The sequence below is a fragment of the Ruditapes philippinarum genome, unplaced genomic scaffold (genome assembly GCF_026571515.1).
Source record: "Ruditapes philippinarum isolate M1 unplaced genomic scaffold, ASM2657151v2 ctg91_1_1_1_1, whole genome shotgun sequence".
Taxonomy (NCBI): domain Eukaryota; kingdom Metazoa; phylum Mollusca; class Bivalvia; order Venerida; family Veneridae; genus Ruditapes; species Ruditapes philippinarum.
The window spans coordinates 173,510-181,767 of NW_026863704.1; positions in this window are offsets into that span (position 1 = coordinate 173,510).

Genomic DNA, 8,258 nt, shown 5'->3' on the forward strand with positions numbered 1-8,258 from the left:
GTCTGGTGTGCGGTACAATGTATGTACAAAATATCGTAAATACAATGTTAATTTACAATCGTAACAATAAAATAGTATATTAATTGATATATGACAGTCTAGAAAATATGAATCTGCTCTTTTATTTTTCTCCATGTAGTCATTTTTACATTTATACAATGTAGAATCGTCTAGACAAAGTGATACGGCATGAATTATATCAAAATTAACGTATAATGACTAGTTACAATTTTTAGAATACACGAATACACGTAATGTTTCCAACAGTGAACGAACCAATGTATTCAGTGTATTTTTATTTCCTACATCATAATACCTTTGTTTATAACAAAATGTATCATTCTATGGATTAGCCTAGTATATGAACATTGTTGTAGGATCTTTGAACATAAAGTAAATTATTAAAATTTATTCAGCTATTTTGTTCAATGCTACATTTTACACGTTTTAATTACCAAAGCGGAACATATCAAATTGAATGCATAATATCTTAACAAAAATGAACACGTTATGTTATCCACAAGAACAAGAAAAATGTCAAGATAATTTGAGTGTTACTGTTTAGTGAATTTGAATTTAAACCAAAATTGTGACCATATAACCCAAATACGATACAATCGATGTCAAAGCAAAAAACATACACACCTTAAGATAGTTGGCAGTAAAGCGCTATATGTAATACCGTTTATACTCATGCTAATGCTAATTTTTATGGAGAACAACTATTTACGTGTCATAAGCATTATGCATGTTTTTCCTGTCGTTTTCAATTATTTCTAGAAATAGAAATTTTCAGAGATGTTAACAAACAGACAAACACATAGAAATACGTCCCTTGAATGCAAGAAGTACAGCCAAACTTTTTTACGATAATTCAATTAATTGGTTTTTAGCAAGGAGGAGTCAAAAGCCAAATGTTTTGGTGAAGTTCTGTAAAAGAATTTTGCCGGAAATAGCTCTAGTGTGAATACTTTCAGACGTAATAAAGAAAATACATACTTAGAATAACGTTCCTTGAAATCAAATATTTTAGCAGACCTTTCTCTACTTACTCAAGACAATAACTTAGTTACATCTTTTTTATGTTACTAAATAAGCTACAAGATGGATGCTTATATCAGATATTTAAAACGATAACTTGACATGTAAAAGAACTGGATCATCTGAGGTTTACTAGGCTGTTGTCAATTTATGAAATACTTTCAATTTTTCTCAAAAGGCACTTTGCTGTATCATAAATTCGTTTTAAAGATTTACGTTATACAAGAACAAAAATACTTTTATTTCATCAATGGTCACATAAACATGACAACAGACTATTGAAAACATGTAACGCTTTTAACATAACTCATACAACAAACAGAATAGAGCCTATTTATCAAAAGCATTTTAGTTAACTTTGGTTGATATAATTTATAGTATTTTAAATTCTAATCAAAACTTTTACAAGAGCGACAAAATAAACACAGGTATAGTCAATTTAACATGGGTAGCAGCGAAGAAAGAGCTTCACTGTTTTACATTAAAACATAAAATAAAGAAAGAAAGAAACAACTTAAAAATGCGAGTTTTACGAATACTTCTACATGTTTCGTTCGTTTTAACATGAAAACAACAACAATATCATTATAATATTATTAATGATTAAATTATGTACTTGTATATCGTAGCTTGTAAAACACGTTTAAAGTAGGGTGCGTCATTTATTGTTAGGTATATTGGGAGAATCATATCCCGGGAAAAGCATGATTAAATACCTTCGCGTTGGCTGTTAAATACTGTTAGGTTACTGTTCATGGTGCGTTAAGGAATGACATCGACTGCTATGGTCAACGTGCCAAATGTTGTTTGTGCTAAATATGATATAATTCGTAGATACGATGTATCGGAGAATACTCAATAACTTTAATAAAGTTGAATAAACAATTTTAATCAGTTATACTCGTAATATTTCCTGGCAATGTGAAGCAAAAGTAAAACTCTATTAGTGTTTTAAAATGTGTACTGTTAAGTAAGTGATTATATTTATTACCATATGGGTTCTCAAAACAGTATTAATGGATTAATTGTTTCCTTTTATTTCTAAATAACTTGCATGACATGGTTGCATGATATCCATCGCCAAGTGTTCGGTATTCTGTGCAAATTCTTTCGTTATATGGAGTATTACTACAACGGAGTAATTCTAATTCTAGGGGTAATCTATGATTGGAAGAACGACATTTCCGTGGTGGTAAGTACATTTTGTTTTGTAAAATAGTAAGATATTCTTTACATTTGTGTTGCCGTTTAAGGAGATAAAAGAGTTTGTCTTTGCTACATTCTTGAACAATTTTGTGTTCCGATAAGTGACAAACTGATGTAGAATAAGACATGTATGTTTTTAGAAGATATGGAAGATTCATTTATGTAAACATATAATCAGTGACCAGTATTATTAAAATCATTCTTGATATATTATGTACATCTAAATGGGTATTCACTATGTAACTGCATCTTGTATATAATACTTGAGTGCGTGTGTTGATCGCTATGAATAATTATGTTCCAAAACTTAATTATTTTACTACGAATAATAATAATAATAATAATAATAATGATATATAATGGATAGGTTTTCTCTATAAAATATCAGCATTGGGCACTTTTCTTTGAATTTGAAATTTTGTATAAAGAATTCTAGGTGGACTTTCCTTTGTCTGTTTTGTTCTCTATTCCCTAAATGTTACATGGAAATGTTAAAATAGTAAAATTGTATCATCGAACAGTTTAGTCTGTGGATCATTGCGTAGATTGAAGTTAAATATAAATTTATATAAAATATTTGTAATGATCGCGAGCTGTTTTTCAATTTTCCTGTCTGGCTTAATACGAAACATATCGATTATGTTAGGTATGTAATTCGTTTACCAAAAAAATATTTAAAGAGCCACGGGTGTGCGATCCAAATACAAATATTTTGGTTTTCTATCTTTTTAGCTCCCAGTACAGATCGAAATCGTTAACACATTTTTGAAATCCATTTAGCTAGTATGATGGTGTTGTATGTTAACAAGAAAGCCAGGATAATTAAGTTTTGAATAAAATCACCAATTTCGTAATGTAATATTAAACTGGTATTTCCTTTCCATTTTTACTGTTTTAAAGTACAGGGAAAACATTAGAGGGGAGATTTCTCCCTGACGTTCCCTACATTTACATAAGAACATTGCTAAAATATTATTCAGTTATACATAAAATATTATGCCGCCATACATCTTGCGGATTATTCTTATATTTGTTTCCATTTATTCAAGTAGTCATTAGTTTCTGGAATAAATGGTCACGTGGTAAATTGTCTTTCTGTATTTCTTACTTTTATGTAAATATTACAGACTTAACGATTAACTCAAATAAAAGCATATGTCGTGCCTTGAGGGTACCTATGTGTGTTTAAAATGAGAGGGTACCTGTCCAGTTACCTCTCTGGCGTGGGTTCGATCCCCGGGAGATGCTTTGGTAGTTTAGCGCGGAGGAAGGTAGTCTAGTACTGGTGTAACTCTCCAGGAACGATGGTTAGGAAACTACCCGCCTATATGACTGAAATACTGTTGAAAAAGGCGTAAAATGAAACAAACAAACAAACAAACAAGGTACCTGTGATATAAAAATTCAAATGAAGAGAGGTAGCCCGTGCCGCTGCAAAACCGAAAGTAGGGTGTTTTTATGAATTTTACAATTATTTTTGACAATATACTGCCATTTGTCCGAAGATGATATGTAAATGAACATATTAGATATGTATGATGCATATATAATCAAGCCAAAGGTTCATTTCAGCCCAAAAAGTATGTCGAGGTGATGGGCGAGGTAAGACATGTCGATTTTTTGTAGCTTATTGTGAAGTTGCAGTACATGAAAAACGGGCATATGACAAATCAGCACATAGATAAAACATTCTAGTGTTCCGTGGTATACATCTTTTCCACGTGTCATACCTCCTTTCCTTATTACAATGAATTTTTACTGGCTATTTATCCATCGCTTGTTTGTTTTGAGCAGAGAATGGCCTGTGCATGTACAAAGAGGGTACAGTTTCAGCAGATTTCGCAAAGAGGGTACCGATATGGATATGCAACTGTAGTATGTTGTTTAAAAACTTTGTGTAAATTGGCAAAAAAAATGTTCGGTGGATTTTATATATTCATTTGAAATATAATCGGACCTACTTAAAAATATACCAGTTTAGCATGTTTAATAACTTTTGTGATTTCATTGTCGGTAGATGCCGACTTTAAGATATCACCTTCGAAGTTAAAAATTGTGTTATCAACATGAAAAGTTTCACCATCGTCAGATGATTTTTGACACTTGTGAAATTCTTTTATATCTGGTACATTATCTTGAATAGTCCTTCTCAAAGAATTAGAAATTTCGAATATGATTTTGGGTTTGAAGTATGCATGTTACGTAGTTGCTTTTCATTAATGTAATTAAGTAAAGTTATGTAAAATTCCATTGTCCAATCGCATGTTTAAGTCTGTTTCTATTATTATTATTATTATTATTATTATTATTATTATTATTATTATCATCATTACCAGTGCTGGCACGATTGTAAATAACGTGTTTATCTCTACATCTCGGTCCATACCAGGGTTGTTTTTTATTATTCCCCGCCGATGGAATCGGGAGGGGGATATAGTTTTGGCGTTGTCCGTCCGTCCATCCATCCGTCCGAATTTCGTTTCCGGAGTAGGTCTCTGAAATTACTGGCTGGAATTCAACGAAACTTTATGGGAATCATCACTATCAAGAGGAGATGCACATATCGTTGGCTTGTTACGGTTAGACACTTTAACTCAGAGTTATGGCCCTTGATTAGTTATGTAGTAAGCATATAGAGTAAAAATCGTTTCCGGAGTAGTTCTCTGCAACTACTGGCTGGAATTCAACGAAACTTTATGGAAATCATCAATACCAAGAGGAGATGCGCATATCGTCGGCTTGTTTCGGTCAGACACTTTAACTCAGAATTATGGCCCTTGATTAGTTATGCAGTATGCAAATGGAGTAAAAATCGTTTCCGCGCTACTTCTCTGCAACTACTGGCTGGAATTCAACGAAACTTTATGAGAACCTTCAATACCGAGAGGAGATGCGCATATCGTCGGCTTGTTTGGGTCAGACACTTTAACTCAAAGTTAAAGTCCATGAACTGTTACTTGATTTGGCCCTTGATTAGTTATGCAATATGCATATGGAGTAAAAATCGTTTCCGGAGTACATGTGTAGTTCTCTGCAACTACTGGCTGGAATTCAACAAAACTTTATGAGAATCATCAATATCAAGAGGAGATGCGCATATCGTCGGCTTGTTTCAGTCAGACCCTTTAACTCAGAATAATGGCCCTTGATTAGTTATGTAGTATGCATATAGAGTAAAAATCGTTTCCGCACTACTTCTCTGCAACTACTGGCTGGAATTTAACAAAACTTTATGGGAACCTTCAATATCAAGAGGAGATGCGCATATCGTCGGCTTGTTTTGGTCAGACACTTTAACTCAGAGTTATGGCCCTTGATTAGTTATGCAGTATACATATAGAAAAATATTTGTTTCCTCGCTACTTCTCTGCTTCTACTGGCTGGCATCCTTGAAACTTTCTGGGATACTAAGAGGAGATGTGCATATAGTCGCCTTGTTCCAGTCAGATACTTATAACTCAGATTTATGGCCCTTGATTAGTTATGTAGTATGCATACATCTCATTGGCATTTCCAGATTTTACTATTTAACACAAAGTTATGGCTCTGTTATTGTCCTGAATATTTATCAAGTTCAAAGAATATTACTGTTTATGCCATGATTGATATATAAATAAAGCATTATGTCTTCAGTTGTTTTGTTAATAATAACCAGTACTCGGCGGGGGATATAAATTCAACGAATTTGCTTGTTATTTGATATTTTTGTTTTGCTTATTCGTCATGTATTCATTATTTTTGTGGAAAATCGCTGGCCGTTATTTTCGTTGTAGTCGCTAAAATTTGAAAACATTCTTCTTGAAATATCTTTATATGTTATTTTATCAAGAGCATCGTTTTGTTCACATGGTTCTGACGGGAACGCATTTAATAGTTTTTTTTCGACATATAATGCCACGTTTTTTCCTATGTTTTGTAACAGTTCATGGACACTAACTGTTTTGCCACCTAGAAAATAGATGTTGTTTTTGTTGTTGTTTTTTTGAAATAGCTTTTTTTTGTGAAACTGACTCAGTTTTGTCAATTATCAAATTCCAAATTATCTAGACACAATAGAAGTCTGGAAGGTCAGCTCAAGTGTTAATGCCTTATTCATTAAAAAAGCAAACTTTCAAGTCGTTTTTTAACAGTATCTAGGTTTGATTAAATGGTGTTTAGCATACATTTTTATTTAACGAAGTTCAGTGGATCGTGTCTGGCCTTTGTTACAATAATGTGCTGTTGCTAGTAGTCCACGAGTCACGGCTTGCATTGCACTTTTATCTGATTTGCTGAAGATGGCGTGTAGGGACACTTTTCCCCCCGGATGTTAATCTGCTGCGATGTGCATTAACGCATGGTAACTTACTAGCACGATTACACAGATATGTTATTGTTATGATTGTTTATTGTTGAACAAAATGCTATTGCATGTAACATATCTGTTCTAATAACGTATCTGTTCTTAAAGGATCTATATGAAGGTTATGCATTTTTAACAATTAACACGAAGTTCATATTTTGCTGTTTGCACGCTTTTTATAGATTTCCCTTGAAAATGTCTATCAATAGGCAAGCAATGTTTAATATGAAAAGCTTTAGGACAGTGAAAATATCGAGCCATTTGAAACTTTAATATGTTATGAATTTAAACAATCATTTCATTAATTGAAAACATCAAAACTTTCTCGTCATACAATTAAGAATGAAAACGCCTGATTTATCCAATACAAATAATTTGCTTAGAATTAAGATAAGTTGAACGTGATGATATTAGAATGTTTATATCTAACTTTAATAATTCGTAATGAATTATTTAAGAATGCACAAAAACACGTAGGGCACAAAATGGGCGCAATTTAACGAAACTATTGCCATTTGTTACAAGCGTAACACTAAGTAACACCTACGTAACGCATGTGAATTCAGTAACATTTGTAACAAGTTTGTTGCTTGAATTTCTTATATGTGAAATTTTCATTTCACGCAAAACTCTCGTAACATTGGTAACAATGCTGTCACAATGCTGTAACAACCTTGTAACATCTATGTAACCTCATTAATTCCGATTTTTGGTCATTTTCAAGGCTTGTTCTGTAACATTTGTAACAACCTGTAACATTTGTAACAATTATCTGTGAAATTTTCATTTCACTCCAAATTCTTGTAACATTTGTAACAATGCTGTAACAATGCTGTAACAACCTTGTAACATCTATGTAACCTTATTAATTCCGTTTTCTGACCATTTTTAAGGCTTGTGCTGCAACACTTGTAACAACCTGGAAATCAGAATTAATAAGGTTACATAGATGTTACAAGGTTGTTACATAGATGTTACAGCATTGTTACAAATGTTACGCCAACTGGGATTGTAATGAACATTTTTAATTGACTTTTTACAATTGATTTCAAAACACATTTAGATATAGGTCCTAAAGGGTTACAGCCTTTATATGTGGTACATTGATGTTACGTACATGTTACTTAGAGTTATTCTTGTAACATATTAGAAGAGTTTCATTAAATTGCGCCCATTTTGTGCCCTATCTCCTCCACTGAGGTCAAAAACCCTAATAACATAAGATTTGAAATAAAATTACATTGGGTAACTAGTGTGGGGGGGTATGTAAAAACTGTACAAAATATGTACTAGGAATTAAATTGAAACTAGAAATGTGTCCATAGGACACGGGTGCCCCCACCGCGCCACTGTTCTCTCAATCTTTTTACTAAGTCAAGGGAAATAACTCTACAAATACTGGATAAATCCACAAGCGAAACCCCAGGTGCAAATCTAAAATATGCTGAGCAACCTGCCCATAAGGTTTAATGACTATGTCAAATCCTTCTTGAGAAACTTGCGACACAAGTTGAAAATTGCAAAAATTTTCAAAGTGAAGGGCAATAACTCTAAAAATACCTAATAAATCCAGACGAAAATACCTGGTGCACAACTGCACATGCTGATCAATATTCCTGTAAAGTTACATGACTCTAGGTCAAATACTTTTTGAGTTACGTGCGACGCA